Here is a 22,129-nt window from a genome sequence, read left to right on the forward strand (position 1 = left end):
AAGGAGGAGTAATAATTATAATAATAATAATAATAACAAATGCAAAAGGAGGAATACAGCTGTGACCTGATCTTCTGTATGTCCTGCTGGAACTGCTGGATGCTCCTCTAAATGTGAACTGAATCTGTGTCCTTCTTCTGGAGTTTGGCATAGAGGAGGTCCACATGTGGCATGATGTTGTTTGATGATGACTTTGGGTTTGTGAGAAGTGGCCTGTTTCATGATCAGATTGAGCTGATGTGCATAGCAGTGGATGTAATGGGCATTTGGGTCCACATCTTCATCTTCCTCTGAACCCCTGCAGTGTCGCTCCTCATCACTGGCTCCATCATACGCTTGGGAGATGAGTTTATTCTTCTGATCCTCTGGAAGGATGACAGCAAGACACTCTTTTAGTGCTGTAGTGATGGACTCAGCTGTGGTTGAACCCAGAGGAATAAACTCTCCTGTACCATTCTTTTGGCATCAGTGTAGTGTCATGATGCTGCCTTCATGTCTTGACTTTTCTCTGGTCTTGAGGCAGGATCATGACAGACCCGTGTTTTGTGTACAAGCACATGGCCTTGTCTTTGGGCCATGTGCTTGTGTTGTCTCGTTCCCTTGCCCCGCCCCCCTTGTTATCCTTGTCTTGTCGTGATTGCCTTATCTGTGCCACCTGTTGTCTCTTGATTAGTTCCCCTATTTAGATCCCCTAGTGTGCTCTGTCTTTTGTCGGTTCATTGTTCCACATATGTGTTCCTTATTGTGACTGTTCCTGATTGTTCTGCCTCGTGCGGTATCGTGTCCTTGTAACCCCTCTAAGAAGTCTTTGCCTATCAGTAAGTGTTTATTTGTAGTTAGTGTTCAGAGTCTCTGTCTATCTTGTTTATAGTGTCTTGTAAAGGTTAGTTAGTGTTTACCCTAGTCGTTGTTTTCCCCCTCGTGGGTTTTGTTTTCCCCTTTTTGTCAATAAGACCCGTTTTTGGTACATCCTGTCTGCATCTGAGTTCGTCCCAAACCCATCCACACAACAGAATGAACCGACCCAACAGGAACTCTGCAGACAGGATGTCCTCCATTTCACAACCCCAATTGGAGTTCCGCCAACAATGTTGGATGTCGTCCCCCGCCGAGAAGAAAAGGGTTGCCCTACCATACTCTCCTGAGAACGAGTGGGTTCTCCACAATTATGCCCGGCTGTGGGAGAAGTTCTCCCAGGAGGCACCGCAGGTTAACCCCCAGAGGTCCCCACCATCTACCCAGCTGCCAGTGATCCCCGAGGGTCATCTCCTGGCAGTTACCACCCTGGGGGAACAGGCAGATCCCTCCCAGAATCCTGAGGTGCCCTCCACAGCCATCAGTCTCCCCAGGAAGCGAGGGAGACGATTGTCGTGGGAGTCAGCTTCAGAGGCTTCGGCGTCAGAGTCTGCCCTGCCCGAGACCCAACTCCCCCAACCCGCCTCTGACCCAGCTGTGGCCTCTGCACCGCGGCCAAGGAGGAAGAGAAAGAAGAAGGGGCCTGCCGGTCCTGTGACCCTGTCTCCTCCTGAGTCGGCGAGGTCGCCCGAGCCAGCAGCGGTGAGCGCTGGCGTGCCCGAGCCAGCAGCGGAGAGCGCTGGCGTGCCCGTGCCAGCAGCGGCGGCGAGCGCTGGCGTGCCCGAGCCAGCAGCGGTGACCCTTCACCCCGAACCGGCGAATAGGAGAACTGTTTCCAAGTCCGCAGTCGTGAGGGCGGAGGAGAGAGCCGCGGCCGACTCCGCAGCCAAAGCCTTATTACAGACTGTGTCATCTCGTAAGGAGATGCCTGTCATTATAGCTGCCAAGACTCTATCTAATTATTTGTCCCGTCTTGTCCAGATCCTGGAAATCCCCACCAGTCCTGTCCTGTCCCCTGACCATGTCCCCAGAGATCCCGAGCCAGCCACAGTTTGTGCAATTCCTGACCCTGTTTCTGTCCCCATTGATGTTGTCACGTGTCCTGTTGATGTCTCCCCGTGTCCCGTAGACGTCTCCCCGTGTCCCGTTGACGTCTCCCCGTGTCCAGTAGGTGTCTCCCCCCCCGTGTCCTGTGGATGTTGTCCCATGTCCCGTAGGTGTTTCCCCGTGCCCTGTGGATGATGTCCCGTTGATGTTGTCCCATGTCCCGTAGGTGTTTCCCCGTGCCCTGTGGATGTTGTCCCATGTCCCGTTGATGTTTCCCCGTGTCCAGTAGGTGTTTCCCCGTGTCACGTGAGTTCTCCTGTCATGTCCTCTGTCAACGGTCCTGAGACCAATCCCCACCCTAGACCACCCAGACCTGCCCGAACCCCCCGTCGTCAGCCTTCGTCCCGCTCTTCTAAGACTCCTGCCCCACCCACCCACCCTGGTCTGTCCCCCATGAACTTTGTTGTCCCGCCTCCTCCCCTTCCTTGTTTTTTTTTTTTTTGATTTGTCACCCTAACCCTGTCGTTGTGTATTCATGTTTGCCCTTGTTGTTGTTTGTCATGTCTTGTTGGTTTTTGTCTCTGTCCCAGTCGGTCATGTCCCGCGTTTGATGTTCCCTTGAGGAGCGTCTGGAAGCCGCTCCTTGAGGGAGGGGTTCTGTCATGATGCTGCCTTCATGTCTTGACTTTTCTCTGATCTTGAGGCAGGATCATGACAGACCCGTGTTTTGTGTACAAGCACATGGCCTTGTCTTAGGGCCATGTGCTTGTGTTGTCTCGTTCCCTTGCCCCGCCCCCCTTGTTATCCTTGTCTTGTCGTGATTGCCTTATCTGTGCCACCTGTTGTCTCTTGATTAGTTCCCCTATTTAGATCCCCTAGTGTGCTCTGTCTTTTGCCGGTTCATTGTTCCACATATGTGTTCCTTATTGTGACTGTTCCTGATTGTTCTGCCTCGTGCGATATCGTGTCCTTGTAACCCCTCTAAGAAGTCTTTGCCTATCAGTAAGTGTTTATTTGTAGTTAGTGTTCAGAGTCTCTGTCTATCTTGTTTATTGTGTCTTGTAAAGGTTAGTTAGTGTTTACCCTAGTCGTTGTTTTCCCCCTCGTGGGTTTTGTTTTCCCCTTTTTTGTCAATAAAACCCATTTTTGGTACATCCTGTCTGCATCTGAGTTCGTCCCAAACCCATCCGCACAACATGTAGCGCAGCAGAAGCACAAGTGGACACTGTGTGGCAATATCGGTGTCTCGTCGGCCTGGATTGAGAGAAAATCACTTCAGCTAGTCAGTGATTCCCATCAGAAGTGATGGAAAAGCCCCGAGTGTAAGCTCGACCGAGATCACTTGACTACTGATGAATTCACAAGTTGAGTCGATCTGATCCAAGCCCCTTTATCCTCTTTTTTTCTTCATCTGAACACCTTGTGAAGGGTATTGTTGCAAAGATAAACCCGAGTTTTCATTTCATTTCGAGATAATTTCGCTGCTTCCACATAGATCAGAAGCTGTCAGTCAAATGACAATCTGCTGACAGAGTCTGAACACAGCATTAGATGAACATTTCAGTAAACGAGCGTGTGCTACAATCACGAGTCACTCTATAAGATGAGATTTCAGCACTTGACAAACGGACAGCGACTCTAAGCAGCTCTTAAAGCACAGATACTGAGATTGTGTTAAGTGCATTTCTGGAAAACACACGTGAATCAATAACGAAAGATCGTAAAATGACCCTCAGAAAACGCTCTTAAACTCTCAGATCAATCGCTGTCGAGAAACCCGGCCACTAATGAAGCATCTGATAGCAGGTTTATAATAAACGGGATTTAACTCATCATTTATCTCTTATATTAAACGCTTCGTTATTTATACAGCATAGCATTAATATTAGGACTTATATCTATCTGCACAGAATCCCCTGAACGCAGAAGTGAACGTGTCTGTGTGTCTCTGAAATGAATTCCTTTTGTGGAAGCGATCTTCACACAACAACGAGCAGAAACACAACTAAACTCTTAACATTCACAGCGTTTTATTATAATAGTGTCCTCATTATAATGTTATCTGTATGACAGTCCTAGTCATAGTTGTTTGTCTGCTCGCTATCTGAAGAGATGATCACCGAACAATCAAGCGCTTTACTGCTGCGCAACTCAACTGAATGCGTCTGATACGAGATCAATCATATATACACGATATATAGAAACATTTATTATTATTTGTGATAATTATTTCAAATACAAAAGTAGTGATGAGAAAAGTAGTTTAAAAATCACAATAAAAAAATAAATGATCCGAGAAAATATTACACACAGATCTACTGTTTTTAATCAACTGTTTTAATGAATTTATTTTAAAAGTGCTGTTTGTACTGTTGAGAATGACATGAAAATGAAGAGAAGCACAATATGATCTTTTTTGTTCTTCTGTAGGAAAAGTCACAAAGTCTGATAAAAACAACTTTTCTTCAAATAGTGAATAAAATGAGACAAACAGCGAGTAAAAGGCCCATCATTTCTAAACACTGAAGCGTCAGTCAGTTCAGCACAAACTCACTGTGTGTGAAAACTCCCGTTTTAATCAATTCATCTGTCAAAACTGCACAATCCAGCTTTTATTGACACTGTGTTTCTGCTTTGTTTGTTGTAATGAGAGGATTTGTGATTGTTAGCAACAGACAGAAACAGAGCTAACTTAATATAGAATTAAATAGAATAACAATGTGTAGAAAATGTAACAGAGATCATGGAAATGTTTTAAGTAACATGGACATTTGACACATTGTAGATTTGCTTTCTATCTTTTGATTCATGTAAGTGCTGCACTTGACAATCACATTTAAACATCTGAATCATTATGAATGAGTTTAATAGAAATATTATTAAACTGAAGAGCCAGACAGACTCATCTGAGCTTCTTCCTCCTCTGTTCCAGCTTTACATTAAACACAATGGGTCTCATTCATGAAACATTCGTAAATATACGAGTAAATATCTGAGTGATTTGCGCGTAAAGAGAACTTCCCGAAAACTCTTCTCCTGATTCACAAAAACTTCGTAAACGTCAGATGTGATAGTGAAATGTGTGTGTGTGTTAATGAATTCCAATCAGTCGTAAATAGGACGCGCGTGCACGCTCACTCTCAATTACCATAAACCCAGCCTATTAAATCCGACTGACAACTATATATGAGCATCATATTATGACACCAAACGAAGGATTTCAACATGTCTTCTCAAAAGCGACTGAAAAAGAAACATTTCTCAGCTGCAGAAATTTAAGTTTTATTATCAGAAGTTCATTCAAAACGCCACATTTTATTTTCAAGCCTACTAGTGGTGTATCAGGTCCTAAAAAAGGAAGTTTGGCAGCATATTACAGATCCTATTACTGGCTCTCATAATAAAAGAAAAACCGTATGTAATTAATATATATATATAATATTTTTTTCAAAATGCTGTGTAAATATGTACCCGATTAAGGTGAATTAAAATGCAGTCGTATTAATGAGCAAAACGTTCAGACGTTAAACGCACTATTTACACGTGGCTGGGAGCAGGTGTAGATTTCTTTCGTACCAACTAACATTTGGAAAATACGAACGTTTTAATGAATCCGAAAATTTACGCCAAAACCACTTTACACGCGATTTACACAAAAATTCGTTCTGCTCGTGTTTCATGAATGAGACCCAATGATCATCTGCTTGAATACTAAAGCAACATTAATCATTCAATATCATGTTTCTTACACACATGCTGCATTATTTGATTGTAAAGTCTGAGTCTCTTCACCTGTATGGATCACATTTACATATTTATCACACATTTATTTCTCCTCATAGACAGTAGTGAAGCTCTTCTGTGGATCTTCAGCTGATGTTTACTGCTCCTCTCAAGATCACTTCACTTTATGATACACAGCATTTATCAGCTTCTGGTGACTGAACTCTATCAGAGATTCTTGTAAGCTAAACTTCATCATCATCATCATCATCAACACTGTAAGGTGGAACAGAAGAGAAATTAGTTTATTTTGTGTTAAATTTACATTCACATGATATTTCATATACATTTATAAAACAATGTTTGTTTTTAAAATACATTCGGAGGTGTGTTATTCATTAGGTGTGTGTCATTAGCAGCAGAATAACACACAGTCATACGGTATTTGAGTCGGGCGTTTCTTTGACTTCTCTCGTATCACAGCACCGCACTCTCACTCGTTTCATTCAAACACAACTGCTATTAGCTTGTGCCTCAGTTACTGACTGGATTTACCTTCAAACCAAACCGCAGGAGATTCCTGTTAATAGTAGACTTGAGGAGACATTGTTCAAAGTGTGTCTTGTTGTTCAAGTTGTTGCTAACTGAGCAGAAGTGTTTAGCTGAATCTAAATTGTGTCTAATTCTTCACTTGTGTGTCAAGAAAGCATATAATAAGTGTGATAATGCAGATGCAGCCGGATGTTATCACAGAATAAGTCTCTTCAGGAGGACACAAGTCCTGATCACCCTGTCGGGTTTATTCTGTGATAACAAGCGGCTGGAGGTACATTATCTCTTACAGAAAGTAAGTGTAAAGTAATGTGACGTGTTGCTTGTCAAAGTAAAAACACACAAGAGACAGAGACATTGATCATGTGATGCTGGACGACTGTGAGCTGAAGCTGAATCTGCTCTGATTTTACCAGCGTTTTCCTACAATCTGAACAAATCTATTTCAAACTCTAATGATTCACTATTACTGATCTCATTAATAAAGCAGCTGTTGCTGTAGAAAGCTGTGACAGTCTGCTTTTCTTCTCTTTCCTCCTTTGTGTTCAACATTTTTATCAACTTTACATTTCATTCAGACACAAACCCTTTGAAATAAAGCTTGATGATCATTTGATAAACTCTTTTCACTAATATCTGAAAGTATATATTTGTTCAGATATCAGAGCTAAATGAATCTCTTTAATATCACAAAGTGAAGTTTACTCACCTCAGGTAACAGTTTGAGTCTCGTAGCACATCAATGAGCTTCTGCTTTGAGTCTCCAATCTTATTAACTCTCAGATCAATCTGTTTTAGAAACTGCAGAGCTTTTGTGTTTGTCAAAGACTGAGTTAAAGAAGAAACATCTGTAATGCCACAGTTATAAAGACTAGAAAGAGACAAACAGAGGAAGAGAGATCATCTTACAAACAAATCATTAAGATGAAGAATCTTTCACAAATATAATGTGAACACATTCATCATGAGATATTGAGTATAAAGTGTTTTGTTGAACTCTTATGTGCTGTTCGTTTGGGGACGACACTCGTGCTGTTTGGGCTCTCCAGAGAACACAGCCAGCAAAACGACATTTTGTTACAAAATGTGTCATTTATTAATGTTTTTACTCTACATTTATGTAGGTTTTTTTGAAGGATTTATGATATTTTGTAAATGTATAAAATGTATTAATTAAAAAAATATTTTTAAATAGGTTTTTATATAAAAATAATATAATTATATATATATATATAAAGAATAGCACCAAGTGTTGACAACCGTACAAAGTCTCATGTCATTTAGATAAAGGGAACATTTGTTTTTATTTCAGCAAACATCATTTGGGGTCTCAAAAGACCTTGAACAGCACATAAGAGTTAAACAAAGTGATTTTCATCATTTTGATTCTTGTCTGTGAATGTTACTGACCTCAATCTCTCCAGTTTACAGCGTGAATCCTTCAGTACATTACATAAGTGATTCACTCCTGGGTTTTTTATTTGATTCCCGCTCAGGATCAGTTCTCTCAGGTGTGATGGGTTTGATTTCAGAGCTGAAGTCAGGATGAGACACTGTTTCTCTGTAATACTGCAATAACACAGACTGAAGACAGAAAGAGAAAACACAATGAATCAGACACGTTATGTTCATGTGTGAGTAATTCATCATGTGTTAACACCATACAGTGTAATAATTAATAAAACATTGCCAAAAAACTTATTATATGACCATAAACATAGTAGATTAAGAAACAAGATCAACCACAGAACTACTTAAAAATAACATTAAAACTGAGTGTGTTCACGGTGTGTGTGTTCACGGTGTGTGTGTGTGTTCATGGTATGTGTGTGTGTGTGTGTGTGTTTTCACGGTGTGTGTGTGCTTGTTCACGGTGTGTGTGTGTTCACTGTGTGTGACAGTGTGTTAAATGCAGAGCACATGTTCAGAGTATGGGACACTATATTTGGCCACACGTCACACCCTTTCCTTTCCTTTTCCTGAAAGTAAAAATAATCTTTAATCTGACTGTAACTGCTGTAGAGTATAATGATACTAACTGTAGTTTCTCCAGCTTGAATTGTGTGTTCATCAGTAGATCACTGAGGTGTTTCACTCCAGAGTCTCCTAGTAGTTCATTACAGCTCAGGTTCAGTTCTCTCAGGTGTGATGGGTTTGATTTCAGAGCTGAAGTCAGGATGAGACACTGTTCCTCTGTAATACTGCATCCACACAGACTGAAGACAGAAAGAGAAAACACAATGAATCAGACACGTTATGTTCATGAAGTCACAGCAGAACAACCTTCATCTGTCAAACACAGTCTGTGATAGAGAGAAGATAGAAGAAAACTATTTCATAAAGTCACAATGTCTTGATAAAACCAAAAACAGAGGAAGAGTGTCTGAACATCTTTGGATAGTTTTCCACAATTTGGTCTTCAAAACAGAAAAACAAATAAGTTGTTAATTTAATCAAATAATTGACACTTCTCATGATTTATGTATAATTTGTGCTGATTCTTGATAGAAATAGAATGAAGTTTTAATTCCTAACAACCTTGTGTGAAAGGTGTTAAAATCTTTCATATCTTTTTATGTCTATCATATAATTCTTATTTCATCTCAATGAATCAGACACGTTTTGTTCATGTGGAAGTTAAATTAATTTTGAGTAAACATCATACAGTGCAATTAATAAAACGTTCCTACACCTTGAATACAAAATAAATATTTACACAGCCATAAACTAAAACAAAAACAAAACTAGGATATTGAGGATATTAGTTACATTTCAAGTCTGGAGAATCTTTAGTCAGGACAAAACAAAAAAAAAGGTTTGTGATTTGTGATGTAATTAAGATACAAGATCAACTACAGAACACTTTACAATAAAATATATATAGTTTAAATGTAACAAATCAAGAAAATTCAAATTTACTTCAAGACAATTTAAGATTGTAGTTTACAGTCAACAAGTACATTTTGTGATCAGATTCAGTTCTTTTGTGAAACAGTTTTTTTTTTTTTTTAATGCCGGTCAGGAATTTATTTTAGATGAAAAGCTGATAATTGTTGTCTATTGCTGTGATCTCATGTGACTGACAGGTTTTCACTCCTTCACATCATCAGACGAGAGAAGAGATGTGTTTATGAGGGAAAGTGATAGTTATTTTCATTAAAGATCACAAGGATACATTCATTTTTGGAAATAAATAGTGTACCCTGATAAATCAATCTGACTGTAACTGCTGTAGAGTATAATGATACTAACTCTAGTTTCTCCAGCTTGAATTGTGTGTTCATCAGTAGATCACTGAGGTGTTTCACTCCAGAGTCTCCTAGTAGTTCATTCCAGCTCAGGTTCAGTTCTCTCAGGTGTGATGGGTTTGATTTCAGAGCTGAAGTCAGGATGAGACACTGTTTCTCTGTAATACTGCATCCACTCAGACTGAAGACAGAAAGAGAAAACACAATGAATCAGACACGTTATGTTCATGTGTGAGTAATTCATCATGTGTTAACACCATATGGTGCAATAATTAATAAAACATTGCCAAAAACCTTATTATATGACCATAAACAAAAACAGAAGAGAAAAGATTAAAGTAGATTAAGATACCGAATCAACCACAGAACTACTTAAAAATAATATTAAAACTGAGTGTGTTCACGGTGTGTGTGTGTGTGTGTGTGTGTGTGTGTGTTCACGGTGTGTGTATGTGTGTGTGTGTATTAAATGCATATCACATGTTCAGAGTATGGGACACTATATTTGGCCACACGTCACATCCTTTTCTTTCCTTTTCCTGAAAGTAAACAGTAATCTTTAATCTGACTGTAACTGCTGTAGAGTATAATGATACTAACTGTAGTTTCTCCAGCTTGAATTGTGTGTTCATCAGTAGATCACTGAGGTGTTTCACTCCAGAGTCTCCTAGTAGTTTATTCCCGCTCAGGTTCAGTTCTCTCAGGTGTGATGGGTTTGATTTCAGAGCTGAAGTCAGGATGAGACACTGTTTCTCTGTAATACTGCAATAACTCAGACTGAAGACAGAAAGAGAAAACACAATGAATCAGACACGTTATGTTCATGAAGTCACAGCAGAACAACCTTCATCTGTCAAATAACAGCATCTTAATCTACACTGAGAGAAAGATAGAAGATAGAAGAAAACTATTTAATAAAGTCAAAATGTCTTGATAAAACCAAAAACAGAGGAAGAGTGTCTGAACACCTTTGGATAATTTTCCACAATTTGGTCTTCAAAACAGAAAAACAAATAAGTTGTTCATTTAATCAAATAATTGACACTTCTCATGATTTATGTACAATTTCTCCAGATTCTTGATAGAAATACAATGAAGTTTTAATTCCTAACAACCTTGTGTGAAAGGTGTTAAAATCTTTCCTATCTTTTTATTTCTGTCATATAATTCTTATTTCATCTTTTGTCTAAAACTGATCATATTGTCTAAAATAAAAGTCCTGACTGCTGTGTATTTGTGTTTAAACTGATTCTGGTCTGAACATCACTACAACGTAAATGCATTCGCTCTGCTCTGTCCAGTGACTTGATCAGCTTTGCTACACAGATTCAACTTTGCACATCTAAATAAAACTGTAGGTTTGTCTGTGTGTGTAGATGTGAAGTACAGTAATATTTCTCTGAAACAGGTCAGACTGAAGAAGCAATGCCTGCACAGAATAAAGCCCAGTCTGGACCGGTTCTGTTCAGTTGTGTTACACATTCATTAATCTGGTGTTTGATGACAGAGAGCATCAATAAGATTAGATTAGATTAAACTTTATTGTCATTATGCAGAGTACAAGTACAGAGCTAATGAAATGCAGTTAGCATCTAACCAGAAGTGCAGGAATATAGTGTTTTATATTCATATAAGTGCAGAGTAAGTGAAGCTATGATATACAGAATGTACAGTAGAGTTGCTATATACAATATTGATCAGAGTATATACAGAATATAAATATGAATGCAATGTAGGGATTGTATGTACATTATGAACAGAGCAATGAAGGATTATATATACACATTATGAATAGTAGGAACGTGAGAACAGTGGTAATACAGTCTTGTTCAAAATAATAGCAGTACAATGTGACTAACCAGAATAATCAAGGTTTTTGTATATTTTTTTATTGCTACGTGGCAAACAAGTTACCAGTAGGTTCAGTAGATTCTCAGAAAACAAATGAGACCCAGCATTCATGATATGCACGCTCTTAAGGCTGTGCAATTGGGCAATTAGTTGAATTAGTTGAAAGGGGTGTGTTCAAAAAAATAGCAGTGTGGCATTCAATCACTGAGGTCATCAATTTTGTGAAGAAACAGGTGTGAATCAGGTGGCCCCTATTTAAGGATGAAGCCAACACTTGTTGAACATGCATTTGAAAGCTGAGGAAAATGGGTCGTTCAAGACATTGTTCAGAAGAACAGCGTACTTTGATTAAAAAGTTGATTAGAGAGGGGAAAACCTATAAAAAGGTGCAAAAAATGATAGGCTGTTCAGCTAAAATGATCTCCAATGCCTTAAAATGGAGAGCAAAACCAGAGAGACGTGGAAGAAAAACGGAAGACAACCATCAAAATGGATAGAAGAATAACCAGAATGGCAAAGGCTCAGCCAATGATCACCTCCAGGATGATCAAAGACAGTCTGGAGTTACCTGTAAGTACTGTGACAGTTAGAAGACGTCTGTGTGAAGCTAATCTATTTTCAAGAATCCCCCGCAAAGTCCCTCTGTTAAAAAAAAGGCATGTGCAGAAGAGGTTACAATTTGCCAAAGAACACATCAACTGGCCTAAAGAGAAATGGAGGAACATTTTGTGGACTGATGAGAGTAAAATTGTTCTTTTTGGGTCCAAGGGCCACAGGCAGTTTGTGAGACGACCCCCAAACTCTGAATTCAAGCCACAGTACACAGTGAAGACAGTGAAGCATGGAGGTGCAAGCATCATGATATGGGCATGTTTCTCCTACTATGGTGTTGGGCCTATTTATCGCATACCAGGGATCATGGATCAGTTTGCATATGTTAAAATACTTGAAGAGGTCATGTTGCCCTATGCTGAAGAGGACATGCCCTTGAAATGGTTGTTTCAACAAGACAATGACCCAAAACACACTAGTAAACGGGCAAAGTCTTGCTTCCAAACCAACAAAATTAATGTTATGGAGTGGCCAGCCCAATCTCCAGACCTTAATCCAATTGAGAACTTGTGGGGTGATATCAAAAATGCTGTTTCTGAAGCAAAACCAAGAAATGTGAATGAATTGTGGAATGTTGTTAAAGAATCATGGAGTGGAATAACAGCTGAGAGGTGCCACAAGTTGGTTGACTCCATGCCACACAGATGTCAAGCAGTTTTAAAAAACTGTGGTCATACAACTAAATATTAGTTTAGTGATTCACAGGATTGCTAAATCCCAGAAAAAAAAATGTTTGTACAAAATAGTTTTGAGTTTGTACAGTCAAAGGTAGACACTGCTATTTTTTTGAACACACCCCTTTCAACTAATTGCCCAATTGCACAGCCTTAAGAGCGTGCATATCATGAATGCTGGGTCTTGTTTGTTTTCTGACAATCTACTGAACCTACTGGTAACTTGTTTGCCACGTAGCAATAAAAAATATACTAAAAACCTTGATTATTCTGGTTAGTCACATTGTACTGCTATTATTTTGAACAAGACTGTAAATACAGTTGGATGAGTGTGCAAAAGTATAGTTAAACAATGTATTATATGCAAAAAAACAGTAGTGCAATGATATTTTCTGTAGAAATAGTTTACTGTGCTTGTACAGTAACAACTTTAGACAGTTTATAGTGTAATGGCTTTAACCATGTGCAGTCTGTGCAAAATATGAATAGTGCAAATACATGTATGTAAAGTACTGTGAGGAGTGCAGTAAAAGAGCAGGTGCAGGTTAGATTGGTGTTGTGGAGTTCAGAAGTGTCACAGTCTCGGGGAAGAACTGACATTCATTCATTTTAATTGTTGGACAAGTTAATTTTGAGCTTTTTTGCAATATTTTTGTCTTCCAGGTTTAAAATCTACACAATTTGTGATGTATCAGAGGATTATAATACTTTGATGACGTGTCAGTGTCTCATAATTATTCAGACCTGTAGCACCGAGCCCAGAATCACGCTGTGTTTCCACCGTCGGGTCAGAAACTCCTCAACGCTTCATTAAAACACCCTTTACACGCCTCTCTGGAACAACGGCACACAACTCCATTTCAGCAACAAAGAAGTTATCAGAAAACTAATAATAGATAAGTCACTGGAACCAGCGCGATCACAAAACAAACATGATAAAAGCAGATGTTTGTTTGCATGCTTTGTTAAAGATTAACATGGAGTGTAGATGAGTTAGGACCGATAAAACATGTTACTATACACTACACTAAATAATACACTATTGTGATCGTCTGAATGAGAAGCTGACTCTGATTTCTTCAAGCGGTCTTTCCATGTTTACTATGGTAATGTTAATGGCTAGTGTGCATCATCTTTATCTCTTAATAATATTTCTGCCTTGTAAGGTGATCATAATCCACATCAGATCTCAAACAGAAGTTATTTCAAACACTCGCTGCTGTCTGAAAGTGAGTTCTGAGCTATTATTATTATTAATGTCTTTAACTTTATGAAATGATCCTCAGCACTGACGCTCTCCAGACGCAGAGAAACTCCAGCTTCATTCATAACCTCCTCTAACCTAAACTCAGAGACCCAGGTGGCCAAAAAACCCTGGCCGTTGTCCCAGAGGAAGACCCAGAAGTGACAGTGGAAACCAGACTGACCCTGCCTTTATGAAATTACATTTACATATAGAAACATGCATACACATACACACATATACTTTATTTTATATTAGTCTTCAATCCTCAGTTTGTAGTCAGTAAACATGATCACATTCAGCAGTCACAGCAGAAGTTTATTAGAAGTCTATTCAAAAGTTGTATGAATCTATTCTAAGAAGGTTGGAAGCTGTATTAAAGACAAACGATGGTAAACACATTAATAAAATACTATCTATTTCTAATGTGTTCACATTATTTTCTCCAACCTCTGTGCACTTAAAGGGATAGTTCACCCAAAAATGAAAATTAGCCAATGATTTACTCACCCTCAAGACATCCTAGATGTATATGAATTTCTTCTTTCAGACAAATATAATCAGAGTTATATTTAAAAATGTTCTGGCTCTTCCAAGATTTATAACGTGGGGTCGGACTCAAATGAGAATTAAAATAGAGGACTGTAACATTACTAGTCATGTAACATGTGAAATGATGTAAGATACTCACTTCAGTGTGTTGAGTGTACAGTGTTTATCCTGCAGTAGAGCAGAGATCTGATTCACTCCTGTGTCTCCTAGTTCATGTTCCCTCAGATTCAGCTCTCTCAGGAGTAACGGGTTTTTACCCACAATTCCAGTCACATACTGACAGCCTTCATCTGCAGCAGAACCCAAAAACCTGCAGAAGAGAAGATGAAGCTGGAATCAATTCAATGTGCATTACATCACAAAGCATTTAAAGATTGTCAATCACTGTTTGTAACAAAAAGCTATAGTTCAAGTTTAAACAGTTGAACATTTAAATACACAAATATTTTTAAGAAAGACAAAAGTCAAAAGAAACTCAGGGACAAAAGCTCACTAGATCATGATTCGCAAGCATCTGAAGATCTTTCTGGCTTTTAAGCAGGAGACGAGGAAAGTTAGCAAAGAGAGAACTAGCTTGTGACAGCTAAGCATTCACAGTGATATATTTAGTTGATCTTTTGATGCCGGCTCTTCCTATTATTATGTAGCAGAATTCACCAAACACTGGATTGCTGATCCACTAACAGAGAACATGATCTGGGTTCAGACCATCTCTGGATTAGGGGTGGGTATGAAAGTGACCAGCGGTATTATGTTGTTCCATGATGTGGATTTTGCTACACCGTGGATACCATTATATATTCATGCATTCAAATTTTGCATTTTATATAGTTTTGTTCAATTTGATACACTTTGCAAATTTGAACACAAATTATGATAAAGAGTCGAGGCTGAATGTTTTTGTCCTCTGTGTGCAACACCATGCTACATCGAACACAGAGCATTATAACAGACCAAACTAATAGAACACAGATAACCTGCTCCAGTGGTTCCCAAACTGAGGGATGGTGTACAGTCAGCAGATTATTTTACAAAATAAACCTCTACAGGGTGATTAAGACTACACTGTATAATTTCACCGCGGCCACTTGCCTGATAAGTAAATAATTGAACACAAAATATTCACTCAACATTAACGCTCAGTTATCAGTTGTAGCAGTTGTGGTTGTATCAATAACAGACCACTAGATGTGACTGATGAATCAGAGTTGTATTGCAGGGAGTCATGTAGACATATAAATGAACAATGATTCTGCTCTAAGTGTCTACACCAGACGCGAGCAGCTCGATTTGACAAAAGCAAATAGTACTCAGTGATGTTTTCTGCTGTTGATGCGGCACAAAGCATATAGCCTTGTTGAGCATAAGAGACTTTCCAAAAATAAAAAATGTTGTGGGGGGGGGGGGGGGGCTTTAAACTATTTTTCTCTACAAAAGATGGGCCTGGCAGAAAAAGTTTGGGAACCACTGGCCATCTCTAACACACAATGTTTAATTTAATTTAATTCATACAGGCCCCACTTTTTGAGAAAAACAATGGCACAATGAAATCCCTCACTTTTTCTAGTTATGTAAGGTTAAAATATTTTACTTGTAATTTTCTTTTCTCATATCACAATATAACATCGATATCTCCTGGACAGTGCAAAATATTATTATTTTTATTTATTTATTTTTTTTATTTAAGCTTATGCAGATACAGGCATTAACAGTTCATGTTCCGAGAGCCTATCGTGATCTGCAGCTGCTCAGGACTAGATATATAGGATAAGTGACATTAAGCATCAGGAGATTACAGTTTTTTAGCTGAGTAGGTGTTTGTTTAGTCTCTTCTTGAAGGCCTGAACATTCTTTGAGGTGATTTCACCTACCACAGTACAGGGGAGGCAGTTCCAAGTTGTTACAGCCAAATGAAGAAAACTCCTCCCCAAGCATTTGGTGTTGGACTTGGGGAGTTTTAGGGCGTGACTTGGTCGTGCTCTCCGAGTGGTTCGGCAAAGGAGATCAGGTGGGGGTAGCAGAGCTTTGAGATCCTCTGGACAGTTTTCAGTGTGCATTTTAAAAAGCACAGTTGTTGCTGCAACAGTTCTACGTTGGCTGAGCTGACTGATTGCATATTTCCTTAGTGCAGTGTCCTCATCCTCCCCAATGATTTTCAGTGCCTTTTTCTGGATGTTGTCAAGCTGCCCAAGGGTGGTCTGTGATGCGTTCATCCAGGCAAGGCATTAGTACTCCATGGTACTCCTGACTTGTGCCTTATAGACATTGGCCCTACCTTTAACATCAAGCTTGTTGGCCAACCTACGCAGAGCTCCAAGACGCTGTCCAGCACGCTTGCAGATGTTTGACAGGTGATTAGTCCATAGCAACTTCTTATCGATACATAGTCCCAGAATATTCAACTGCTCACAAAGGTCAATTCTGGTTGCCCCCAAAAAAAGGTCCGGGCGGGATGGAAGCCTCTTTCTCGACAGAACCGTAGCCTTGCATTTGCTAGGCTCGAACGTGACCTTCCAGGTATCAGCCCACCTGCGAATATTCTCCAGGTCTTTATTTAGGGATGCTGCCACATTGGGACCATTAAGTGACGTTACTGGGGCATAAATGGTGGAATCATCCGCATATAGAAAAATGCTATTATCGCACTGTTCTACAACATCTTCTATGAAGATGGAGAATAATAGCGGGCCGAGAATGGATCCCTGGGGCACCGAGGCGTTGATTGGTTGAGGTGATGAGGACTGACCAGAGAGCACGACCTGGATGGACATTCCTTCCAGGTAGTTCTGTAGCCAAGAATGTAATGGCCCAGTTATGCCTTTAGCAGAAAGTTTATCCAGAAGCCCGTTGTGCCAAACCTGGTCGAACGCTCCTTTAATGTTTAGTGCAACAATGTACACCTCACCTCCTTTGTCTAAGATGTTGTTCCACGTCTGCGACAAAACTGTAAGGAGGTCTGCTGTACTGTGGTTCGGTTTAAATCCATACTGTTTATTAGAAATTAGTTTATGGCGGAAGAGGTAGCCCTGGAGCTGTTTATGGACTGAGGATTCCATCACTTTGCTAAGGACTGAAAGGAGGGATATGGGACGATAATTTGTTGGGTCTGATTTTGAGTCTCTTTTATGTATTGGTATCACTCTGGCGTTTTTCCATTGTTTGGGGAAAACGCCATGTGAAAAGAGAAGTTGAAAGAGACTACTAAGGGGGCTGGCCAATTCTGCTGCACATACTCTAAGGACTTTTGTTGGTATTTCATCAGGTCCCATTGCCTTTGCTGGGACAAGGTTGCGAAGAATGTTTCTAATGTCTTTGGGTTTGAAATGCACATAGGCAAAAGAGGATGTTTAAAAAAAAAAAAAATGTTGGTTACTGGCACTGAGGAAACGATTGCGCAGATGCATCACGCAAAGTACACTTCTCTGCAAAGGTTTGGCAGAAGATGTTAGCCTTTGCACTGGCACTGATGTAGGTGGTACCCCGGTGTTCAATGACAGGGATGTCTGTGAAACCACTTCTGCCTGAAAGTGAATTTACTATGCCCCACCATTTTTTTTGAGCTTAGTGAGTTATCTGCAAGATCATTCCTCAATTTGGTGTAATACTCCCTTTTTGCCCTCTTTTCAGCTTGATTGAAAGCTGCTCTTGCCTTGAGGAACTTCCGTTTCATAGCCGGGTCATCGGAGGTCCGTATGTTGTGATAAAGCTTTCTTTTTCTCATGGCTAATCTTCTGCACTCTGTGTTGAACCAGGCTTTATCCCCGGGCTTTTTGGTGATGGTCTTGTTGGGAATATATAATGCCATGGCATCTCACAGTATAGAGGTAAAGTTTGTGCAGATGATTTCAGGATCTTCGTCCTTGAGAATGCTGGGCCAGTTAATATTAGTAAGGTAACCTCTCATTTCCCAGAATTGAGCCTTGTCATATCTTTATACTGTTCTCTTGTATGGCTTATCTCTGAAGACTGGGATTTGTAGCTGTATTAGAACTGGGTTGCGGTCAGAGGATCCCATTTGTGCTATGGTGGTAGTGGTTGCTGGTGTGTCAGAGAGAACTAGATCTAGAATATTATCTCCTCTAGTTGGTTCCCTGACAATCTGATCTAGCCCCAGACAGTTGGCGAGTTGTAAGGCTCGCCGTCCAGCAGTGTCTGTTATATTACTGCCCAGCCACTCGTGGTGGTGTACATTGAAGTCGCCTATGAGCATTACAGACTGTGCTCTATATTCGTCCATCACTGAGAATGTGAACTTGTCAAGGTAGTCCAAGATTTCACAGGAGGCACTTGGGGGGCGGTATATAGCACCTATCAGGAGTGTCCTGGTTTTCAGAGCAACAGTGAACCACATGAGCTCAAAGTCATCAGGATCTCTAGCTGGATTATGATAGATGGATATTCCTTCTAGACAGTATACTGCTATACCACCACCGTTTTTTCCAGTGCGGTCTCTGCGACAGTTGAGCGAGTAGCCAGGGATCTGGATGGAATCATCCCCGTCTGGAATGGTGGAGTCAAGGAAGGTTTCAACTATGATGACTATGGAGGGTTTCTTCACTGAGCAACAGTTGGCAAGATCCCCAATATTGGACCGTAGTCCTCTGATGTTCACTTCAAGGATAGTCAGTTCGGATTCGCTAATTCGTTGTTGTGGTCCGTGCAGTGGTCGGCATTGGGTAATCCGATTGTTTCAAGGCTTTCTTTCTAGTTCTGTAGCAGAGGTTTGTCGGCACAGGGGGAGCTAACCCCTGTGCCCATTGGTACACACCTGAGCAGTGCGGCAGGGATCAGTGCATACATGGCCTGATCCGAAAGCATCATGCGTAAGCAGAGGACTCATAACGGATCGGGCCCCAGGAGGAGCCACTTGGCCAGGGACGGGGTGATCGCACTATTAGCGATCCCTACTACCCCATAATGAATTGTGATATGAATTTTAGCTCATATCGCCCACCCCTACTCTGGATAGTTTTATTTAACTGATGTCTGTGTTGATGCAACAGTAATTCTGCTCATTATGAGAGGAACTCCAGGTTCAGACGTGTGTGTGTGTGTGTATGTGATCACTGATCCTCTCCTGACACACATCACATGTTTGTGGTCTTTCATAGATCTGCTGTAGAAGATCTACAGTGTTGTGAATCTGAGCTTGATGGAAATCAATGTACAGTGCATTCAGTAACATCAAAACAATCAGGATAATATCATACTGAATATTTTTCATGAGCGATGTCCACAATAACACAATCATAAATGTTTATTGAGACACCAAACTACTAAACACCAGCACATCTAGTGACCCAAAATGTCTGATTAACCTGTAACTTTTAACACAACTTAACTGTACAGACATTTATCATCAAAACAACAGCAGCTGCAGCATCTGATCTTTCATCTTTGATCATTTTGAACATTTTTGATGCAACAAATTGTATACCTTACTAAATTAGTCAAATAATATAATTCGCATGCTTATTTATTTGGCATTATTTCATCAGGTCTCACCTCAGTGTGTTGAGTTGACAGTTTGGATCCTGTAGTAAATCACTGAGCTCCTTCACTCCTGACAGTCCAGGATCATTTCCTGTGAGATACAGCTCTATCAGGTGTGAAGGGTTTGATCTCAGAGCTGAAGACAGAGCTTTATAACCTTCTTCACTGATACTGCAGTCTGAAAGTCTATTAGAAAAGATAAAAATGTTATTCTTCCTTATAACACAGATTGTCACACAAGTACATGTTCTAGAATGAAGAAAATAAAGATGCACTACGGGGATTTTGAACTGAATGGACTCTTTTCACAGTAAAGCTGGGTAAAGTTATATATTGGTGGACGTAAACTACAACAAATGCAATTTTACATTTTTGCAGTTTTAATTTTCCACAATTATAACCTACAGTTGGAATCAAAATTACTCAACCCTCAGAGATTGAAGCAAAAATGTCAAAGTCAACAGAGATCTTGCAAAAGCTATAGAGAAGCTATAGAGAATAAATAATTACTTTAGAAAGTTTAAGACTATATGAAGATTTCCAAGACATTAAAAGTTCCTAGAGTCCTCAGCCTTATTCCTTAGATTAAAGTGTGTTGTACCAGAAAACCTTTGAAGAAAAACCACAATATCATAAAATGTTCAATCAGAGCAACTGAGAAAAACCTGCAATGTACAGCCAAAGACTTGCAAGATGACCCGATGAAAGGAGGAAAACCATTTCAATGCAGTGTGTAAGAAGAATATTAGACAAGTATAGCCTTCATGTTGAGACATCTTGCAGAATACCACTCTTGATCAAGAAGAACAAAAGGCCAACTTGAACTTGCTAAAATTCATTTTTGTAGACCTGTGGAGCTCTGGAAGAATGTTTTATGGAGTGATGTGACCAAACTGGAACCTTTTGGACCCATGGATCAGCGGTATGTCTGGTGCAAAAAAGACAAAGCTCATAAGCAGAGGAACACCATCTCCATTTACATTTACATTGAATCATTCAACAGACGCATTAATCCAAAGCCTGGAGAGAACAAGAGCTTGGACAAGAAGTTGGGTGGCTTGCTCTGACAGGAAGGGTCTAATCCTCCTAGGTTTCTCGCTGTCCTGGAAAGAGTTATGGTTGATGAACCCAGCTGTATAGAGAAGTTGTGATGAAACGATGGGTTATGGGGTTGCTTTACTGTAGCAGGAAGTGGAAACCATGACATTATGAAGGACATCATGGATTCTTTGAAGTATCAGGCCATTTTGACAAGAATTGTGATGCCTTTGGTGCAAAGACTGAAGCTGATTATCAATGGACTTTCCTGCAGGACAGTTATCAGTCATAGAATGTAGATCAGTGGCCTGTTCAGTCTCCAATTAGAATTTCATCATGATTCATCAATGTTCTGTTCTCAGAATCACTCAAAAGTGTATTAACAAACTTTCTCTAATACTTGTCTTGCAGATCACAGGGGTTGACATTTTTGATTGCAACTGTATTATAACCTTCTTCAGTGATACTGCAGTCTGAAAGTCTTCAGAAAGACTAAATAAATAAATAAATTACAAAAACATTTATTACACCATTAGGATATTAACATTTCCCATCACTTCCAAAAATCAATCTGTTTGTCAATATTTTATAAATGTATCTACACCAACACACCAATTTCACATTACTGACCCATTCCTTGTGACACAGCACCTGATTACAGAGCAGCTGGAGCCTTACATTGATTCATGTTTAGATTAACCAAATTCAAACCTGAGTATCTGTAGTGTCTGTGAATTTCTCAGCAGACTGGAGATTTCTGTCACTCCAGTGTCTCCTATTTGATTCCTGCTCAGATCCAGCTCTCTGAGGTTTGAATTAAACGCTGATGCCAGAGCAGCACAACCTTCATCTGTAATACTGATGCAGTTTAACCTGTAGAAGAGAGAACACAACTAATTAAGATACACATACAATTACAGAAATTGCTTTAGCTACTACTTTTATCTGCCAATATTAGATTTGAATGATAATCACACTGTAAAATAATTATTTAATTTGATTATTAATTTTTGCATTTGCAATTCCTCAGGCTTTATTTTGGTGGAAAACTCAACAGTGACCTTTAAGTTTCTGTGTTTAGTTCACAACAGGCTTATAAACACTTTGTTGTACAAATCTGGTAAAATCTGCCCAAAAATGTTGGAAATTACATGAACGTTAAACTAAGTATACCTTTCATATTCACGTAATAAGCTCAAAATAACTCACTCACAGGCATTTTTTATTTTTTACATTTAACA

The 22,129-nt window shown here is 39.7% G+C and overlaps 1 protein-coding gene across 1 annotated transcript in view; it reads right to left on the reverse strand.

Annotated features, from left to right (window-relative positions):
* The window catches only part of LOC113097662 (ribonuclease inhibitor-like), a 101,159-nt gene that overhangs the window by 72,077 nt on the left and 6,953 nt on the right, over positions 1 to 22,129 (reverse strand). The window lies entirely within an intron of this gene.

The sequence above is a fragment of the Carassius auratus genome, unplaced genomic scaffold, assembly GCF_003368295.1.
Source record: "Carassius auratus strain Wakin unplaced genomic scaffold, ASM336829v1 scaf_tig00216347, whole genome shotgun sequence".
In the NCBI taxonomy this organism is placed as follows: Eukaryota; Metazoa; Chordata; class Actinopteri; order Cypriniformes; family Cyprinidae; genus Carassius; species Carassius auratus.